The sequence below is a fragment of the Mytilus californianus genome, unplaced genomic scaffold (assembly GCF_021869535.1).
Source record: "Mytilus californianus isolate M0D057914Y unplaced genomic scaffold, xbMytCali1.0.p SCAF_12, whole genome shotgun sequence".
Classification (NCBI taxonomy): Eukaryota; Metazoa; Mollusca; class Bivalvia; order Mytilida; family Mytilidae; genus Mytilus; species Mytilus californianus.
Genome location: NW_026262604.1, coordinates 28,365,728 through 28,389,027, shown reverse-complemented (window position 1 = coordinate 28,389,027; position 23,300 = coordinate 28,365,728). Strand labels below are relative to the sequence as shown.

General features: G+C 33.1%; 1 protein-coding gene across 1 annotated transcript in view; it reads left to right on the top strand.

The window, feature by feature from the left end:
* The window catches only part of LOC127721643 (carboxypeptidase inhibitor SmCI-like), a 90,459-nt gene that overhangs the window by 19,492 nt on the left and 47,667 nt on the right, over positions 1–23,300 (top strand). The window lies entirely within an intron of this gene.

Below are 23,300 nucleotides of genomic sequence, written 5' to 3'. Positions count from 1 at the left end.
AAGTTTTTACAACCAGCCCTATTAGTCTACACTCATATGCTGAATTGATATTGATTTTCACGTTTTTTTAGTAAATTAAATGTTTATATAAAACTTTCAAATCTTTCAAAAATCAAAGTTTTACTAAATGATAAATGACTATAGCCAAATTGGCACACCTTTCCTTAATTTTGTTGTTAAATTAGTTTTGCTAATTATATAAATTGTTAGGTGTCTTTCCGTTTTGACTCGAGCGTCTTCGGTGAGTCTTGTTTATACGAAACGAGCGTTTTGTGAACACAATGATATCCTGCTATTTGTGATGAGATTTTTTTAACCATACATGGTAGTTATGTAGTATGTTTTTGATTTCTCTTGCGTACTGAAAAAAGTAGAATAATAAAAATACCGAACCCCAAGGAACACTCAAATCAAAAAATCCCTTATCAAATGACAAAATAAAAAGCTCAAACACATCAAATAAATGGAAAACAACTGTCATATTCCTGAGTTGGTACAGGAATTTCGTTATGTAGAAAATGGTGGATTAAACCTGGTGGTATAGCTAGCGAGACAAAGAACTAAGAACAATAATGCTATTTTAAATCGTATGTAATGGTTTACGACGGACACCCCAACAGGTCGATGGCATATAAACTATTTCAAGGTGTTTCCATAGGATTTGTCGTATGTTATGAAAAATGAAATGATTGAAGAAGTTCTATGACTTATCCCCTCTTTTGTGAATGTAGAATACCGGTAAAGAAACGTAAATCAGTAAAAATTATTATTATCTTTACTTAAATTTTTATTCTGTTTATTAATTTATTTTCATTGATTTAATTTCATTTTCTTATTGTTCTTGGTCTTCTTAACGCAAAAGACAATATAAACGTATCTTGTGTATGTTTTTACTGAAAATGAAATCAAAATCTTCGGACTTCATCGCCCATCAGCGTTTCCCTATCCATCTACCGTAGCTCTTCTTTGTTCGTATTTTAAACTAGTTTGTATCGTTAGCGTTATTCCTAACAAAGCATTTATTTCATTTTCAGAACCAAAGAGGGGTGATTGCCCCGGAGATCCAAAACCAAGGAATTGCTTTTTAAGAACCTCCGAATGTCATTCAGATAGTCAATGTAAAGGGGAACGGAAATGTTGCAGATTTTCATGTCATAAATTTTGTGTTGATCCTAAAGATGAACTTGAAGTTATTATGATTAATAATGTTGAAAATTAAAATCATAATCTTTAGAACTCGGAATATGTATTCATTTTACATTAAAACGATCATGTATTTCTCTTTTTCTCTTGCCTTTCGATTTGTGATAATTAAATTATATTACTTACTATACGCCTTTTTTCGGTACATCTTCAGTCAGAAGCTACAATTACTGAACATGTGCACAAATAGGGAGGGATATAATATCCATCAATACTGACAGCAATAAAAAATAACCCATCAAAATACAAATTAAAACGCATTTTCTTTTAACTATTTCAACTCCTGTTCTTTAAATTGTCCCATGTCATCCTTTGGGAAGTACTGTGGATTCATTATTATTCGTTAGATACCAATTTTCGTTTATTTTTGTGGTTACCCGGGAACCACAAATTCCAATGTACAACTAATTACAAATTTTCTATAAGAATGTATGCAGATTTTGGTAAAACCACGAAACCGAATATCCACGAAAATGCAAGTTTTCCTCAATCAAAAATTGGTACACACGAAAATAAATGAATCCACAGTATATAAATAAATCAAATTCGCTATGTGACATCTGCAAATAAATAAAGTGTCGCCTTAGTCATTAAGTGGACACCATCGTACACTAACTTTAAGCCAAAACTTTAAATACAAGTTCAAATCCACAGTAACAGTACACAACTAGTTAATGGATCTTTGCAAGACGTCAATATTTTGAATAATTTTAATGAAACTTCCGTCAATGTAAATCATACTACACTCTGCCCGCAAGGTATCAACAACTGTTTTGTTACTTTTGACTATATAAAAAGACTGACTCCACTTTTAGAGAAGGAGCGGAACTGATTTGATCTAAGAACATATTTTTATTTAGAGTTTAGTTTAAATTTAAAAGTCAGTGTTCGGGAGGATTTCACTTTATCCTATTCCATCTTTTTTATAATTTTTATTTACTATTTAGATGTTTAGGAGTTTTCTGGATGAAAAAAATTTTTTTTACATCTGTTATCAATTTTAATTAGATTTGATAAGTTATATAAAAGAGAAGAATAATCAAAATATGTTTTTTTTTGTATGCCTTTCGATTATTAACGCCCTGGATTGCTGTCAATGGTATTGTCCTGCAGGTAGTAGTCAATACACTCAAAATGTTCCAAAAGAGTACCAGTTAAAAGGTCAGCTTTCGTCTATTGACCATTATTTCCATGCTCTCTCTGATCTCGGTTAATATACAAAGGTCATCATGAGGCATTTCTTTTAATAGCAGAGATGCTTGAAAAAAGAGAGGTGAAAGATACCAGAGGGACATTCAAACTCATAAGTCGAAAACAAACTGACAACGCCATGAAGAAAAAAGCAAGACCAACAGACAAACAATGATACACAAATCACAACATAGAAAACTAAAGACTGAGCAACACGAACTCTACGGGGTGATCTCAGGTGCTCCGGAACGGTAAGCAGATCCTGCTCCACACTTGGCACCCGTCGTATTGCTCATGTTTAATTCGGTAGGTCACATTTGGGAAAATAGGGACGGGATTGTGGTTACGACATTAGGAACATATCCGCTATCATTTGAGAAACGGATATTTCATAACGGTCAATCAACATGTGATGGCGTCCGTAAAACTTATGAAGGGATAATTTCAACTTCACCATTTGGAACTCTTGGTTTAATAGCTTCCTTGTGAGCAGCGATTGGCTATCATACCAGATCTTCCTATTTTAAATGGAATTTTATAAGATTTCAAAATGGCCGTACATGTAATTTTATCATTTTTTGTTATTCAGTTATTGTGTCTGGTATGTTTTGGATATGGAACATCAGTTCGATGAAATATACTTTGAGGCAGTGCTAACATGTCCGATTTATGTCATTGACACTAAATTTCATTACAAATATGTTTTCTGCGATACAGAAACTCCTGCAGTGTGTATGGTATTGATGTAGGCACTTTCTTCACACGCACAGCATTCATGTTTTACAGTGCGGTTATGCAGTTGTAAACTTAGATTATTCTGGCTGCCAGGCCATCTGCTTAATAACCATGCTCGCCGTACAGAAGCAAATGAAGTTGCTCCGAAAACAGTAAACGTCTTACAAAACAACCATCAATCAAGTGATAACATGTTGACTTTTACAACTAACTAAAAAAACAAATTGGAAGAGTTGATCCTGCTTTCTTTCATAAAAAAGAATGGCCAACGTAGATTCAAGTATCTTTTCTTAGGGAGGGATCAATCCTACTTTGTAAAAAATCACACTGATTCAAACAAAAAATTCTCTGAAACTGACATATCAAGTTGCTTGCTTTCTTGTTTGACAATATATTTGTTACGTTTGGAGGACGTGTTTTTCAACAAACAATCGGCATTCCCATTGGAACAAACTGTGCCCCTCTTCTTGCCGACTTGTTCCTTTTTTCATATGAGGATAACTTCGTACAGGAACTTCTTATGAACAAAGAAAAGAAGTAAGCAGTATCCTTTAATTTTACTTTCCGCTATATAGATGATGTTCTCTCACTAAATAATTTTAAAAATGGTGACTGTGTTGAACGCATCTATCCCTTCGAACTTGAGATAAATGATACAACAGATACAGTTAAGTCTGCCTCATATGACGACTTGAATCTAGAAATTGACAATGAGGGTCGGTTAAAAACAAAACTTTACGACAAAAGAGATGATTCCAGCTTCCTAATTGTGAACCTTCCATTTCTATGTACGGAGTATATATTTCCCAGTTGATACGATATTCCAGGGCTTGTTTTTTTCTATCATGATTTCTTTGATAGAGAGTTGCTGTTCACAAGAAAGCTATTAAGCAAGGTTTCAAAGTGGTGAAGTTGAAATCATCCCTTCGTTAGTGTTACAGACTCCATCACGTGTTGGTTGACCGTTATGGAATATCCGTTTCACAGATGATACCGGATATGTTCCTAATGTCGAAACTACAATCCAGTCCCCTTTTCCCGAATATGACCTACCGAATTAGACTTAATACCGGGTTTGTACTTAGATGAGCAACACGACGGGTGCCATGTGTGGAGCAGGATCTGCTTACCCTTCCGGAGCACCTGAGATCACCCCGAGTTTTTGGTTGGGTTCTTGTTGCTCAGTCTTTAGTTTTCTATGTTTTGTTTTGTGTACTATTGTTTGTCTGTTGGTCTTTTTCTTTTTAGCCATGGTGTTGTCAGTTTATTTCGACTTATCAGTTTGAATGCCCCTCTGGTATCTTTCGCCTCTATTTTAAATTTCTTAAATACACCATTATTTCTGAATTGTATCACTTTTATTGAGATATTTTGTTTTATTTTATTTGACAGGGTAAAAGGAATAAGAAGTTTGAAGGTAGTTGATGCATCAGTGATGAGAAATCTTCCATCTGGTAACACACATCCTCCAACTGTGATGATTGCTGAAAAGGCTGCATATATCTTATTAAACGAGCACGGAAATATTAAATAATTATAAATTGAAAAAATATAAATGTTGATTGTTTTAAGTTTGTGCATTAGATGAAAAGTATGAACAACAATGATTCATTGGCACAGAATTAACCCAATCGGAATATGCTGTCTTCTGTCAAAAATACTTTTGGTGGAAGCACAAAGAAAAGAAAAGCAAACATGAATGATTTGGGATATATATGTTTGTATTTGGACAAAAGAAGCCGATATAACAAATGTTCAGCAAATTCTATATGTTGTACAACGAAACGTTCTTCAAAGATTTATAAAAGAGGGACGAAAGATACCAGAGGGACAGTCAAACTCATAGATCGAAAACAAACCGACAACGCCATGGCCAAAAATAAAAAGACAAACAGACGAATAATAGTACAGATGACACAACATAGAAAACTAAAGACTAAGCAACACGAACCCCACCAAAAACTGGGGGTGATCTCAGGTGCTCCTGATAACCTTCGACAATATATCTGGCAAAGGAGAGTCATTTGCACATGTGGTGTAAAACTGATCAAAGATCATCCTATCCTTCCATATCATCTTACACAGGGATGAATGAGTTACAATGATAATGCATCTATGGAAACAGCATAACTGATAAAAATTGAGAATGGAAACGGGGAATTTGGCAAAGAGACAACAACCCGACCAAAGAGCTGAAAACAGCCCAATGCTACCAATGGGTCTTCAGGTCAGCGAGAAAATAACAGAATAGATTCAAAATTAGTAAAGGCTATAATAAACCGTATCATAGACTGAAGGTTTGTTTATGATTTTATTTTCCTTTTCATCAGTTTATAATATTAACCGAACCAATTTACTGCCCCAAATGCACAAATCAACTATTAATGTCTTCAGTGATGCTCGAGGCTAAAACATTTTAAAATCCAAAATACTTCAAAATTTGTAGAACTGATTTAACCAAGAAAATCAGCAAGTATAGTCAAAGCCGAGCATGGAATCATAATTTGCATGTGGTATATATATTCCTAAATTTAGAACAGCAAATTTTAAGAACACAATATCCGTATTTTCATACAAAATAATTTTCTCTTTGTAACACTTTAATTTTCAGTGCCTTATCAAGTATTTTAAATTTTCGATTTGTTTACCAACTATATGATAAATAAAAGAATAACGTGTTTGAGGACACACATGCCCCAACTCAAGCTTGCTTATACTACTGTACATGAAAAGATTGTGTATGAGTTTCACAAACTTTAAATGAAGCTACGTTAAGTAATTTTCCAAAGTAAACAGTTATAGAGGGGCATAACTCTATAACAGTTAGTGACTCACTACCCAAATTCAAACTATCTGTGAGTTTTCGTTCAAAACATTCTATAAGTTTCATAATATGTCGATGAGGCAAACATAAAATAGTGTGCGGGAAAAAAACAAAATCATTTTCCAAGTTACGAAAGGAAATAACTTTAGAACGGTTAGTTATTCACTATCCAAATTCAAACTCTGTTTTCAAGGTTTTGTTCCTAGCATTGTGTATGAGCTTCATAATATTTGCATGAGACAAACTTAAGTTAGAGTGCGGAAACGAAACAATATGCATTTGCCAACTTATGAAGGGAAATACTTTTAGAACGGTAAGTAACTCCCTGTCCAAATTCGAACTCTGTTTTCGAATTTTGGTCTTAGAATTTTGACAATCGACAACTACTGTACAATGTTAAGAGTTATGATATGGGATCATCTATTTCAAATTCATATTCAGCTTAAAAGTAGGTCATTTTTTCTTCAACTCTGTCATCAAGAATGGAGAATATTATTATTTGGGGTAAATATTTAAGACTTAAAAAATGCATGAACATCTAAAATTGTAATCCTGTTGATATTTAAAGCCACAATTGAGGTGTTGACACATTGTCAAAACGCTCAATATCTTTTTCAACATTAAAAATGAATGTTTAGCTTCAAGCTGTTTTAAAATGTATCTTATGCGGACGAGGCCGTAATCCTAACAAATTTTAAGAAAATATGGTTTGGAAAGCCAAACACTCCATTTACTTGTAACTTGCAGGTAAATTTAAAATCATGTTGACATCACTTACTCTTTGAAAAAATTTGGACCTGACAAAACATTCAGACTCCTTGTTGTATGTTTTTGTTATTGGAGAACATGATTCCCAGGAGAATATCGCATTTTACCCCTGGGACTTCATCCTGGGATGTCGTCGTTTGAAAACAGCGCTCTACCCTGCCTACATATCTACTTATCGCAAGATACGTTTGGATTACTTTTCAGTTGTATACTACACAAACTATTTATTAGTTTTAGTTGGAATAGATTTGTTCCATATACATTCCTGTCTTTCATCTCAATATAATTAAAATTTAATCACTTTTTTATGCTTGATCGCTTTGTCAGGGCTATTATACTGTTATTTTAAGAAGCACAACATAATTTAAACAAAAGACAACTGTGCAGCCATTTGTTTGGCAGATGGTCATAAACTCTATGTTACAAAAAAACTTAATATTATCATAAAATCTCATCAAGGTTAGCATGTATATACTTTTTACGCCAGTAGAGCGGATCGGCTACACAAGACTTGTTAATACAGATCAAAATATCAAGAGTTGACCGGCCAATTATGAATTTGAAGAGCACTAAAAACCGCAAATTCCTTAAATGTGTACCAAATCTGGTGTCGTCTTGGGTTTCGAATTCATTGATCATTCTATACTCTTCGAATGTAATTTAAAGATTGGTTATGTCATCACAGGAGTGCTACCAATTCGGCTTGTGATAATATCAGGTAAGAAACGACAAAAAACAGTGACATCTGCGCAGTGGTTGTAAAATCATTTCAAAATTATTGGTTAATAATAAGATACTCAAGACTCATTGGTGAATGTCAAATCAAAACAGTTGACATACAAAACAAATTATGAATTTGAAGTGCATTGAAACCAAGAATTAAAAAAATTAAACGCATCTGACTAAGGTTATTGATATTTGGTATATAAGTCCTTAACTTCATAAACTGCTTGACAAATGAATTAGAAGCATAATTTTGTATTTTTAATTGTTTTTTGGCTTTTAACTAGCTTTCAGTAACTGCCAGTACTCTCAAATCGTACTTTCGTGTTAGTTTGACCTTTTGACACAATTTGTGATGCATTTATGTAATTCAATGTTTACTTATTTTGTGTTATATATCTCGTCTCACTAATTTTAATATGTACCACCTTTGATAAGTATTTAGTATGACGGTAATTTTTCACTTCTGTACTCGTACTCTGAACAACAAATTTATTAATTTTGTAAAATAAAATGTTTACTTTCATACTCCTAAAAACAAAATTATTATATTTAAATTTACCTGTGTACGTTGTTTTATTTAACGCAAGTTTGTCCCGGGTACATCTTTTTTATTACTACCTGTAACGTCTATTTTATAAAGGCACCTACGATTTAATATTGTATTTATATTTTGTCATAGATCAAACTTATTCGTTCAGTGTATGTTTACTTGTTTTTGTGTAAATGTCTTTTTGATCGAGTTAAGCCATTTCAATTGATATTTTATAGTGTGTTTTTATGTTGTAATGTTACACTGCTGTCTCAGGTTAGAGTGAAGGTTGGCGCCTAGTAAAACGTTTAAACCCGCTGCATTTTTGTGCGCCTGTCCTAGGACAGGAGCCTTTTGTTCAGTGGATGTCGTTTGTTGGTGTGGTTCATAGGTGTTTCTGGTTTCTCACTATTCATTTTTTGGCTCTTTATAGTTTGCTGTCCGGTGTGAGGCAAGGATCCGTGTTGAAGGCCGTACTTTGACCTATAGTTGTTGACTTTTTATACACTGTGACTTGGATGGAGAGTTGTCTCATTGGCACTCGTACCACATCTTCTTATTTATATAGGTATGACAATTCACTTGGATACTCAACATCTACCCCAATGACACTCAACAAGGAGGAAATCCATAAGTGTCTTTACAAACAACGTTTTATTACTGTGTCTTCCAAGTGTTCCACAAAACCTCTTTCTAAATTATTAACATCAGTTGATTAGCAACCAAAGCCTGGCTTCAAAATTGTTCTAAAACTACTTATTCTAGAGGCGGCGTTAATCAGATGTCGATATGAAAAAAAATTCCAGGGATCTGGTAGAATACATACAACCTAATAAAATTGAGAATGGAAATGGGGAATGTGTCAAAGAGACAACAACCAGACCAATGAGCAGAAAATAGCACAAGGCCACCAATGGGTCTTCAACACAGCGAGAAAATCCCGCACCCGGACGTGGGCTTCAGCTGGCCCCTAAACATAAATGTGTACTAGTTCAGTGTAAATGGACGTCACACTAAACTCCGAAACATATAAAAGAACTAAAATTAAAAAAAAAACATACAAGACTAACAAAGGCCAGAGGCTCCTGACTTGGGACAGGCGCAAAACTGCGGCGGGGTTAAACATGTTTTGTGTTATCTCAACCCTCCCCTATACCTCTAGACAATGTAGAATAAACAAACACACAGTAAAACGCACAGTAAAACTTAGTCTAAAAGAGGTCCGAGTCCAATGTCAGAATAGTTAACACAAGAAACTAAGCAAAATAACAATGATAGATAAATGAACAAAGGACTACTAGCAGTTACTGACATTCCAGCTCCAGACCTCAATTAAACTGATTGAAAGATTATGTCTTCATCATATGAAAATCAAGGACAATCCCTCCCAATGGGGATATAGTATCATACCATCATAAAATATATGAGAAGAACATAACCCGTATCATACCAACAACTAGTTTGAAAATAAATGTGTTTATTTCCGATGCAAAGACCCTATGAGTGAATCAATATTAATTCCAAAGTATGCCATTTTTAATGACCAGATAACAGTATCATAACCATATTCCTTCTGAATAAGTATGTTTAAAGGTTTGGTTAGCTTATGAGGTAAAAGACAACATTTTAGTGCTTTGTATAGAATATTACCATAAAAGATTGGATGTGAAATACTTGAACGTATAAGATGTCTGGATGTTGATTTATATTTACGATAGATGTCCTTGAACCGATGATAAAATTTAGTAAATGTTTTGACTAGTTTGTGATATCGAAAACCCTGATGTAATAATTTTTCAGTAATACAGAGATTTCTTTTGCTAAAATCAAATACATTGTTACATACAAGAGCGAATCGAACAAGTTGATATATATACACCATAAAATGGTAACAAGGGAACGTCACCATGTAAAATGGGTACTTAACAATAGGAAATGAAAAAGCATCTCTTTTATCGTAAATTTTTGTATTAAGCTTCCCGCTAAAGATATCAAGATCCTGGAAAGGGCAGTGTTCATTGTCAGTATTAGCTTTATTTAAAGTCAGTTCAGCAGGATAAATCTCTTTAGTGTACATACTGAAGTCGTCATTATTGAGAGTCAATATATCATCCAAATATCTAAAATTGTTATTAAATTTTTGTATCAGATGTTGTTTCGATGGGTCATTGCTGATTTTAGTCATAACCTGTAACTCATAACAATACAGAAACAGGTGCGCAATAAGTTGTGCACAGTTAGTCCACATTGGAATTCCGATAACTTGACGATATACGGAATCTCCATAGCTACCAAAAATGTTTTCTAGTAAAAATTCAAGTGCAGTTATTGTATCAAAGCAGGTCCAATTGACATAGTTCTTTTGTTTGTTGTTACTAAAAAAGGACCTAAAGGAGTTTGAACATATATAATCGCATTCTGATTTTTTAAATGCCCATTTAATTAGATGAATGAATGAGATTATAAGGCAAAGTGGTATATGGGGTAGAAAAATCAAAACTTTTCACCGATTAGAAATCACCAATATAAGGATGCAATTTATCAAGTACTTCAAACGAATTGTTGACACTCCAAAAGTAATTAATTCCACTATTTTGAAAGGCCTTATTTTAAGAATTTATTACCAGGTTTTTTATTGTTCCAAGTGTACTAGTAAGTAGAACAGACAGTTTAGTAGTGGTACAATGACTTGAAGACGAAATAAATCTGTATTTGTAAGGTGATTTGTGTAGCTTCGGAAGCCAGAACATAGTTGGAACTTTCATTGCATTTAGTTCTGCTTGTAAAGAGGTAGCTAAAAAAGTATATTGGTAACAGATGCCAATTTCCGAAAATGGAGTCAGTTTGAATATTGGTGAATTCGTGATTTCCTTTTGCAGAACCTCAATGTGAAGTTTACGTCAAACAATATTGATATTGTTGGCAGCTTTATCAGCCGGAACAAAAACAAATTCCTTGGCGAGTTCTTTAAGCTTATGTTTGATACGATTTGATTTGATTTTTTGTGTTTTAACGCCACTTTTAAGCACCGCTTTTGGGCTATTTCGTGGCGGCCAGTTTTTATTGGTGAAGAAAGCCGGAGTGCCCGGAGAAAACCACCGACCTTCGATAGGAAAACTGACAATCATAGTCAATTAAGATTGGAGTCGAGTGCACCCTCACGAGCGGGGTTCGAACTCACAACCTCAGTGTTGACTGGCTCGTGATTACAGTAGTAACTACTTAGACCACTCGGCCATCTAGTTTGATACGAGAATTAGGGCTATTATGGTTGTTGTTAGAAGTAAAGTGTTATTTTAAATGTTTAATACGAATATCAACTATGTTCATTACTAAATAAAAATATGAATCTAAGGATTTTTTTCATTTTTTTCTGGTTTTATCCATCTCGTGCAGTAAGTACGCAGTGAGTCGTGGATGATGTTACGACACTCATTCCAATAAATAATTGACGGGGGACGATATTTAGGTCCTTTACTAAGGAAAGATTTCAACTCTTGGATATCGTACAAATTTTGAATGAGATTCCCCAGGTTGCTTATTTAATACTTCTAAATGTTGAACTGTTAAATACTTAAAACAAAATAATGGTTGTGCTTCTTTAGGTGTTGTTAAATGATACTTTTAAATTAATGGGGTCTTTTAAAACGATAAAGATGTTCTTGCGTGCGTTTAGATAAATAGCGTCCGGTTTCACCTACGTACTGAATACCGCGTCCCGGTTTGTTTCATGTAAGTAAATAGATAATAAGGCTCTTTCATCTTGCAATACTATTAAACATTTGACTTTTTTACAATTTACAATTATAGTATTACCTATTTCAAACTAAAAGATAAATTTAAAGAGTTGGTCCTGCTTTGTTTCATGATAAAATAGCCAACGTAGATACAAATATCTAGTCTTAGGGAGGGATAAATCGTAAAATATAACTCTGATTCAAATAAAAAATTATCTGAAACTGACATTATCAAGATGCTTTATTTCTTGATTGATTGAAAGTTCATTTTGAAAACGTCCCTTCTTTAAATAATGTTCATGAATTATATGGGAGCAGTGCATTTAAATGTTAGGTGGAGTTATTGTATTAATCGAACATTTGTGATTTTCAGCAATTCAAAATGGCGGTCCACGACATGTCAATTGTGGATTTGATCGTAAATGTTAACCAATGAAAAAAGGTGTTACCCAAAGATTGCATTAGAATTAAATGTTAGATGGATTCTTTTGTGATGTGAATTTGAATAACTATCAATTGATTGTAACTTTAAATTGATTTACGTTGTTTAATTGTTTACACTACTGGAACAATGCCCCGTAGATTGGCCGTGAAAATGTCCGTAAAAATGCTGGTGATTTTTACAGTGTTTGTCACGGTTAATTTACGGTGGGCCGTGAAACTTATCCGTGACAATGCCGTGGAATGACTGTCGTGAAAAGGCTGTGAAAAGTTTGTGAAAAGGCCGTGAAGAGGTGCCACCTGATAACTTGGGTGAAAAGACCGTAGAAACCCTGTGAAAAAAAATGTACACCGTGAAAAAGTCGTGATAATGCATTATGTGCCCATTGTGAAAACACCGTGAAATGTAGATATTGTACAGTATATGCCTTTATTTGTCGTGAAAAGGCCGTGAAAAGGTGCCAACTGAAAACTTGGGTAAAGAGACCGTAGAAACCCACTGAAAAACAAAAATGTACACCGTGAAAAAGTCGTGAAAAAATTATGTGCCTATTGTGAAAAGACCGTGAAATGTACATGTACTACTGTGATAAACAGCAATTTACTGATTGTGAAAACTCCTGTAAAATGTTAAATGTATTTTTCAGGCCATAATTTAACAAAAAATGTAAATGCTGTTTCAATCAAGTGAAGTGAAATGCCTGAAAACCTAGTGTAAACATCTACAGACAACTTATTTAAGTACAATGCAAGTGAGACTATGAAAAACCATATTAAAATGATGTCTTTTTTTTAGTTATAATTGTGACAAAGAATAAAAATATTAATTTTAATAGAACTGTAGTAATAATGTAAAGAAAACATAAAAGCACACGAATGTCAATGTGATTAAGTAACTAAAGTCAGCTGTATCATGTATAGTAGAAATTTTGTACATCTCTTGGGTCTGATTTTACCACTTCAGCAATATTTGTCTAATGTTATCCTTCACTTCACTGCCCTTTTGAATAACTATTCCAGAAAAACATTTATAGAAGTTCCTGTTAATTCCCAGGAAATACTTTTAATTGAAAAGCTCTTCTTTCCAACTGGATTCCTGAACTATTTTATATAAAGACTGCTATATCCTTTTGCTCTTCATTCCTAGAATAAATAAAGAAACATAACATATGTTATACATGTATATAAAAAACTATTTATATATTCAAATTAATTTTTGGCTTTTATGTACATACATGTACTTAAAACAGCTACAATATTTTTCCATGCAATACAGGACTTCACGGTTAATGACCCCATATTAAATAGGGGGCAGATTTTCATACTGGAGGGGAAAATGGTATGAAAAATACTAAAAAACATCATTGAAACAGAACAGCCACTTGAAAACATGCATAGGTTTTCCCATATTTTCATACCATTTTCCAGAAAATCTGCCCCTATCTAATATGGCATCATTAGTTAACGAAGTTCTGTATTGTCAACTTATATTATTTTTTTTAGATTTTTTTAAAGACTAAAGACACTTTTTAGACAGACTATTAAATTTAAATGTTTCTTTGAAGTAATAATATGTATGGCGAAAGCCAAACTTGTATAGACTAAGTGGCCGTAATGAGTCACAGCTATTTACTTTACAGGGGCCAGGGGCGTAGCAACTCATACTGCAGGCACATTCGCCATACCAATTATTTTTTAAACACCTCATTGCCATACCAATTATTCTTATGATATGGCACAAACCCTTCTAGAAAGGACATTTTGCCGTACAAATATTAAATACTTTCCCTGCTACGCCTCTGATTAATCCCTTTTGAACTCTGTGTCCCGACGGCCAAGTCAGAAAATACTTAATTAGCTCCCGACACATTCAAAGGGGGTTACGCCTCTGATTATCAGAGTGAAGTCCATTTCAGAGATACTTATTGCTATTATAATCATTTCCAATTAGTATGTCTATGTCTACGTAGTGAACTGTACATAAATGTCATTTTTTTATGTGGCCAGTGTGGGGAAAAAGGAACCCCCCCTTTTTTTCCCCAAATACATAAACAAAACAAAACCGTAATCGTATTTAAAGGATCCGGTAAGTCTTAGAAAACATTAACCGAAATGATTAAAGGAATCAAGTGCAACAGACTCAAATATAAGTGAATATATCACATGCATGTTTGCGCGGTTTCTGCAAATTCAGTGAAAATCAGTTCAATGGAAATGCTCACAAACGTCATCAACATTTGGTGATATGATGCATAAAAGAATAAAATATTAATAACTTAACATACCTCAAACTTGCTGTCACTCGTCTTGCATCTATAAAGTAAATATTAATCGACCTTCGGCGTCTTTAAAATTCCAATTCAACCTTGCGGAAATGTTACAATTACTCTAGAAGAAACACGAATCCGGATACGGTCTGATAAATCCGGGAAGTTCTCGTTTTTACATGTTTCGGTTCCAATTAAAATTAATGTTTACATTGTTTATAATAATGTACAGACGAGAAGCAATTTACTTTTCTTTGTACGACTTTGCCCCCCAGCAGAGCTATTGAAAAACTGTACATTAACGGGTGTTACACGGCCACTTTTTAGATGATACACGGACACTTTTTAGTTGTTACACGGACACTTTTTATGAATAGAATCACTCGTGCATGATCAATGAGTTCATGGGCACTTTAAATTTCAATTAGATTTGAACTTTTTGTTTCACCGACATATTTCTTGTCTTTTTCATTAAAATATTTACGTTGGCATAAATAACTATATGTTTTTCAAACAATTCCAGTATATTACTATTCATATCAGTACACTAAGGGATTGACCATTTAACTTCAAAAGGGGAGTTATGTTTTTTCTAAAAAAAATATTCTGATCCCCAATTTAATGAGAAAAAAATATATTGTGGTCAATCAGATGACAAAATAATGTTCTGATTTCTGATTTTCCGAATACCGTATATAAAAGTGCTAATTTCTAGAAAAAAATATTTGGGTGATAGCGTTGATAAACTAAATCATTTTCTTACTCAAAAAAAAAAAACATACCCCCCTTTTGAAGCTAAATGGTCGGTCCATAAATGTATTTTTTTTCAATATATGGATATGAATAGTATTCTGGACAATGCTGAAAGTAAAGAAATGCTGGTACCGACGTTTATATTTCAATAAAAACAGACAGGAAATATATATAAAAAAATTAAATCTAATCAAAAGATAAAATCCCTATCAACTCACCAATGCACGATTGATCCTATAAATAAAAGTGTCCGTGTAATATATGTTCAAATAGGCAGCAAATCTTGAAGAAAATCATTCAACTTATGTCACCAATTTTTTACGGTAAGTTGCGATTGGATCATATTGTGACACGTGTTTGATCCTGACCAACACTATTAGAGACATATATAAAAACCTATAAGCATATTTTTTTTTAAATCCAAAATATATACCTATATATTGGTGATTTTAACAAGACAAAATCGATTTTTTTCGTATTAAATTCATTCTTTTTATATTGTTATTGAATTTATATATTTGGGAGCAAACTTAAGATTTTTATTATTTTTTAAGGCGGAATGGGGGAATGAAATGACACATCCTTCATGTTTTCAACAAAAAAGAATCAATCCTGTTTATTTTAAATTTATTTTACCCCCCCCCCCCCCTTTTTCCGTTTTCCCCCAAATAAAAATCAAATGTTAGCTTGCTTACCTCTGAAATCTTTTTCATACATTACTTGCGAAGATGCATTTTTATAAGTCTCAAATGTATACGAAATTCATCTTTTACTTGACATGGTTCTTTTTTATGAAATTATTAGATTCTTGAATTTCTTTAGAAAAAACTATAGGCTGAAGTGAATTGAAAAAAATGTTTGTTTAAACTGTCTTACTGTAACTTACATTAACTGGTATATGGCCATTTAAGTTTCGAATCTGTTAAATTTTGATACCTCTTCTACATGCAAAATGTACTACTTCTTTCTTGAAACGTCGTACAAGTCAGATACAAAACAAAGGTAACAAAAAACAGGCCGGAAACAAACTGCCGAACAGTTTTTCTGCACTTTCAGTCAGGTCAAGGTACTCGGCTATCGCCTCGGACCTTCACCTGGCTCCTCGTGCAGAAAAACTATCCGGCAACGGTTGTTACCGGCCTGTTTCTTTGTTACCTTTGTATTCTATCTAATACTTAATTACAAAATATTTATTGGCACAAAGTCATTAATTATAACAATGAATAGTTCCATTTAAAAGTCAGTCCTGTACAGTAGTATTGCATATAATAATATTTAAACAGACATATATTTATAATGAAAAGTTTATAGGATATTTAGAAAAATGTGAGTGGAAATAATTAGACCATATTACAATAATCACATGGGATGTTTTAAATCTGAATTAGGATAAGAAAAAATTGACATGAAAAAAGATCACGGCCTTTTCACTGGTTAAACAACCAGTGAAAAGGCCGTGATATTTTTTATTAAGCATGAAAGGACAAATAATCACGGCCTTTTCACGGGATATTGAAATTTCACGGTCTTTTTCTAACATCAAACATTTTTCACGGCCTTTAGAAATATTTTTTTTAAAAAGTCACGGGGTATTTTCACGGAATTTTCTCGGCCCTGTGATATTTCACAGACATTTCACAGCCTTTTCATGGGCTGTTGTTACAGTAGTGTTAATGGTTTGATAGAACGGAAAGTACACACAGGGGCCTTAGTGGTCGTGTGGTCTAAGTAGTCAAACTACCGTATCACTAGCCTGTCAACACTGAGGTTGTGAGTTCGAATCCCGCAAGTGGAAGGTGCTTTCGACTCCAATATTAATTGACTAGGAAAGTCAGTTTTCCAACCGAAGGTCGGTGGTTCTCTCAGGGCACTCTGGCTTCCTCCACAAATAAAAACTGATCGTCACAATATAGCACAATATTGTTGAAAGTGGCGTTAAACACAAATCAATCAATCAATCAATTTACGGAATATAATTATTCATGTTTTTTCTTCTTATCGCATTTAACGATTTCCAGCAAACTAAAAACAATGTTGAAGGTAATACGGTGACCTATGGTTCTTAATTTCTATGTCATTTAGTCTATGGTGGAGAGCTGTCTCATTGGCAATCATGCCACATCTTCTTATTTTTATTATTATCTCAAAGTACAATCGGTTAAATGATTAATCGTCGGCAGGACTGAATATCTAGTACCATAAACGTTAACCGGTAATAACCAAACTTTTTTTCAAATTTTACAGATTTAATATAGTATGTAGTGTATCAAAGGTGTGAGTTCAAATAATTTTGTCAGCATTTAAATCTAGTTCTAACGTCGTTGTGTTAACTTTTCAGACTTATATATATAAATGTATATATATAGAAATTGAAAACTGACAAAAAATACTTAATTAAAAAAAAACAAATCATCATTGTTCTTAATTTAACAAAACAATTGTCCAGTATATTTATTGTATATATTTAATAAACACATAGATAATTATTTGTGTTTTTCTCTTCTTATCTCATTTAACGACTCCCCGAATACTGTAAAAGAAACAAATAAAGATGATTACCTCAAAATACAGCGGTTCTAATTAACGCTATTTAATAGAATACATACAGATATTTCATAAAAGAACCATAATCGTTTTTTTTTAGTAATTAAAATGCTTGATAATGCACCACCTAACAGTTACATGAGTTTCGCTTTTTGTTTGAACATTAAATCAAAAAGTAATCGAAACATTAAAGACAAAACATATGAAGGTGGTTTGAGGTTTCTATTCCAATGTGGTCAATGTGTGGCCAGTTTTTCTATAGAGTTAAAGTAAGCAAATCAGTTAACGTTATTGCATGCATGGAACCTGCCATATAAATGATGCTACATTATCATAAATGTTAATTTTATCCTATTTTTTTCTCAATATTAATATCTTTTTGTATTATAATAAGTTATTATTATTATCAATAACAGTTATGATAACACTCTTGATCGAGCAAAACTAAATGCAATGCAGCTTTATCACACGAAACAAATGTTTTTTTTCAATCAATAAATGGTCTGTTTAACATTGGATTTTCCATGAATTTTATTGTGTTATTATATTTTCGTTGTTTGACTTTATAAATGTAGGTTGCCGTAGTACAAACGTCTGACACATAATGATGTATAGTAAATAATTTTTAATCTTAAACGGTCGTTTTGATCTGAACATTAGCTGACAAGATTCGACCTGATAACCTACATTTTTGATTTATTAGTTACAGTAAGTTACACTACAAATGTAATTCAAACAAACGTAATATTTGAGTGCTGTTACAGTTTTAAATTTTGTGTTTAAAAAAGTATAATAACTTTCAATCCAACTAGTTGATTATGTTTATTTTAATGCAGAATAATGGAAGTATAGATTTTAAGATAGTATGGTATGGTTGTGAGATTGTATTTGGAGATATATAATCTTAGTTTTGATTAAGAAATTTTCTATTCTAATCCATACAAATTTATTCTTAACCATTTTGTATATCTCATGTGGGTAAGCAAGTCGCAAATTGTGTAGTAAGTGTCTGGGCATTAAGTATCAGTTTTGTTTCAAAATTGATGTTCTTTCTGAAGTCAATGATACATTATATGAAATTAAATCGTTATTAATTCCCAAATAGACATTTGATAATGGAAAAGATCATAAATAAACATGTTTCAAAAACGACTGAATATTATTTTTCTGTGTAATAAATCCACATTTCCTAAATATTAGCCCCCCCCCCCTCAAGGGTGACTTGGGAATAGAAATATGGTCACTACATGTCTTCTTCAGACCGGCAGTAAAACCCCTGCTAAAGTGGGGCGTCCGTTTGACCTTTGCGGGATGTACAACTACGCAGCCACTTCAGGTCATAATGGAGACGTTAAATCCGATGCCTCGTGTAGAGAGAGTGCCACACACTTTGCACGTTAAGAACTCTTGCAACAACTCTTTGAGGGGTCCGTAGGTGGCCTGTTGCAAGGTTAAATGTCTGTCCCTGTCCACTATACCCTAATTTTCCAGTGGCAGTCTAAATTTCCCCGACCTTAATCCCGGACGTCCTCTATAACAGGACCTACCAATTGTATTTATTGTAAATGTGTTCTCCTCCTGATCATGCATGAAATATTTTCCACTGGACTTTAAGCAACCAACTATCAAACAATCAATCTAAATATTAATGTTGGTAACGTTTTATTTGTTAAATGATTAACCGTCGGAAGGACCGATTATCGAATACCAACAACGTTTACTAGTACTAATGGGACCTTTTTTTCAATTTTTATAGATTTTATACAAATATGAATTTAAAAAACCATCATTGTACTTAATTTGACAAATCAATTTTCCTGTATATTTATTATTGACTAAAAATAAAATTATTCCGATTTTACAAAATTAATTAGCACAAAGATATTACGCTAGCAATCAGTTTGGAGCAAAATCTGACGAAAACATAATTTGCATAAATGATATATAGGACTCGTAAGTGCGATGATACTCTAAAGTGAGATTGTCACGCTAAAGTGCGATGGTCTACATTAAAGTGCAATGGTATGAAACGCTAAAGTGCGAAAGTATGAAGATCATACAACATCTTAATAATACTGTAAACCAAAAAATTTTCGCGAGCGCTTTATTTTCGCGACTTTCGCTGAGGGGGCTGATAAATGGCCGAAAATAAAATAATTGTATGTTACACTTTATGAATATTTTACATGCTAAATGCAAACATTTATGAAAAGGAAAATATGAAGTAAGTCTTGACGACGCAATTTGATTGTGATGTCATCGGAGTGACGTCATTGTTTAAATTCACCTAGTTTGAGCAAAACATCCACTAATTTTGGGAACCTTTCGGTTCAATCAGAATTGAGAATAATTGTCTCCTAAACTGTTTTTTTTTGTCAGCAGGAAAGGTTAACACAAATGCATCTCCTGTGTGAATATAGTTTGTCGAGGCTTATATATATTTGTTCTGAAATTCTTACCTTTTTTGCCAAATTCGCCATTTTACTTAATAATACTGTCTTTTCAAGACAAATATCTAAAACCAACTCGTGAAAGAACCAGAAAGATGTAATTTTCTAATACAAGATATGACACAACTTTATATTATAAACTTTACTCAAAGAATGTGAAGCGTTAAAACTCACAGGTAGTCAACTTTGAGATGAGCCTTTTTGCAGACCGCATATTAAAATAAGTAGAAGACAATGGCTAGTCGGGTACGTCTTTTATGCGTACGCAGCCTGACTAGCTAATCCGTAAATAAGGCATGTTCCTCGTGCGTTTCCTCGGTCTCTTACTAAAGAACGTCTAGTGAAGAGAAAAATAAATTGGTAGCAAAACCGTAAATATCAGCTTAATCAAACAGAATCCTCTTCGTTTGTCAAAAAAAAATTAGATATTGCATTCCTGAACACATTTATGTATTTATTGTCAACATTTAGTACTTTTTGTTGAATCATAGATGTTTTTGTAATATTGTGTTGTAAGGTTTCACACTTTTTATTATCAAACACAATCGCTAATCTAAGATGTTATGAAGAGATTATCTCAATAATATCGGAAGAATTTGTCTTACAATTAAAAAAAAGGGTTGAATTGTAGAATCTGCCTTTTTCAACAGATTGTAATATTACACCGTTTGTTTTAATCTGAGTTAACAATTAACAAGTAATAAAAACATTATGATATATTTGCTCACAATAATGACGACTTCAGTATGTACACTAAAGAGATTTATCCTGCCGAACTGACTTTAGATAAACCTAGTACTAACAATGAACATTGCCCTCTCTTGAATCTTGATATCTTTATCTTTAACGGGAAGCTTAATACCAAAATTGATTTGATTTCAACGATAGAAATCTCTGTATTACTAAAAAATTATTACACCAGGATTTTCAATATCCCAAACTAGTGAAAACATTTATTAAATGTTATCATCGGTACAAGGACATCATTCGTAAATATAAATCAACATGCAGACATTTAATACGTTCAGGTGTTTCACATCTAATATTTTATGGTAATATTCTTTACAAAGCACAAAAATGTCGGCATTCACCTCAAAATCTAACCAAACCGTTAAACAGACTTATTCGGAAAGGATATAGTAACGATACGGTTGTCAAGTCATTAAGGATTGCATATGTTGGTATTAATATTTATTCACTCATAGGTCTTTGCTTCGGAATTAAACACATTTATTCTAAAACCAGTTGTTGGCATAACAAAATGCACAAACATGTCGGCATTCATCTCAAAAGCTAACTAAGCCTTTAAACAGACTTATTCGGAAGTGATATAGTTACGATACGGTTGTAAAGTCATTAAGGATTGCATATGTTGGTATTAATAATGATTCACTCATAGGGTCTTTGCATCGGAAATAAACACATTTATTTTAAAACCAGTTGTTGGTATGATACGGGTTATGTTCTTCTCATACATTTTATGATGGCATGATACTAAACCCCTAACGGGAGAATTGTTCTTGATTTTCATATGATGAAGATATAATCTTTCAATCAGTTTAATTGAGATCTGGAGCTGGCATGTCAGTAACTGCTAGTAGTCCTTTGTTCATTTATGTATCATTGTCATTTTGTTAAGTTTCTTTTGTTACCTATTCTGACATTGGACTCGGACTTCTTTTAAACTGAGTTTTACTGTGCGTATTCCTATGTGTTTCTTTATTCTACACTGACTAGAGGTATAGAGTGAGGGATTAGATCTTACAAAACATGTTAACCCCGCCGCATTTTTGCGCATGTCCCAAGTCGGGAGCCTCTAGCCTTTGTTAATCTTGTATGTTTTTTTAATTTTAGTTCATTTATATGTTTTGGAGTTTAGTGTGACGTCCATTTTCATTGAACTAGTACACAATTTTATCTAGGGGCCAGCTGAGGACCACCTTGGGTGCGGGATTTTCTTGCTGCGTTGGAGACCCATTGGTGGCCTTCGGCTGCTCTTTGGTCGGGTTGTTGTCTCTTTGACATATTCCCCATTTCCATTCTCAATTTTACATTGTTTTTGTCAGATTTACTGATTTAACACGGCTCGTTAGTTTAACACAAACGATGAAAATGTAAAAAAGTATCAATGTATGTTTGCATGACTCGCTTTATACATGTCTATGAATTGATGGAATTGAAGTAATCTATTTCTCTCGCAAAGCACCTGTACTTTATAGATTTATTGATCAGCGCAAACGGTTTCATTGTTAAATATTTGCGACAGACTGAATTTTGATTATATTTCCACTTGCAAAGTATCTATTCAAAATGTTTTACATTATTTAATCTGTGGCACTAGTTAAAATATATCATGTACTGATCTCAAAAAATGCTTACCAATTAAAACAAAACAATCAACAATCTTCTCTGAAATATCCCTGCTAAACAAATTGTAAACTATTTTCTTCATATTCCATATTTCTAATAAGTAATGTCCATGCTAAACAAATTGTACATCATTCTCTTCAGATTTCCATCAGTTCAATTTGAAATTACAGAATAAAACAATGGTAAACTATTCTCTTCAGATTCCACCATTTGACACAGAAACCAGCATGGCAAGGAAAAAAAATCAACTGATTTTATAGTTTGTTCTTATGATGTGCTGCGTGTTCACCACACACGGTCCCAGCTGTTAGGGGAATTGAGCAATCACACATTTGTTGAACCCATCCACATTCTTAATGTATCCACATTATTAATGTGCCTGTCCCAAGTTTGGAGCCTGTAGTATCAGTGGTTGTTGCTGGTTCATGTCTGTCATATTGGTTTTTCATAAATTGTTTTGTTATAAATTAGTCTGTTAGTTTTCATAATTGTATTGTCTCAAATTTTTCATGTCGGGCCTTTAATAGCTGAATATATGCCATGGCATTGATTTTTCTCATTGTTGAAGGCAGTATGGTTGCCTTTAATTGCTTACATCCACTTAATTTAAATTTGAATAGTTGTCTCATAGCCCATCATACCTCATCTCCTTATTTGTATTGTACATGTAGATGCATCATTTCAATCAGTTCACCAAAATCAATTTCTTATATCTTAGTTAGTTTAAACATATTTTATAGTTCAAAAATGACAAATGGACTA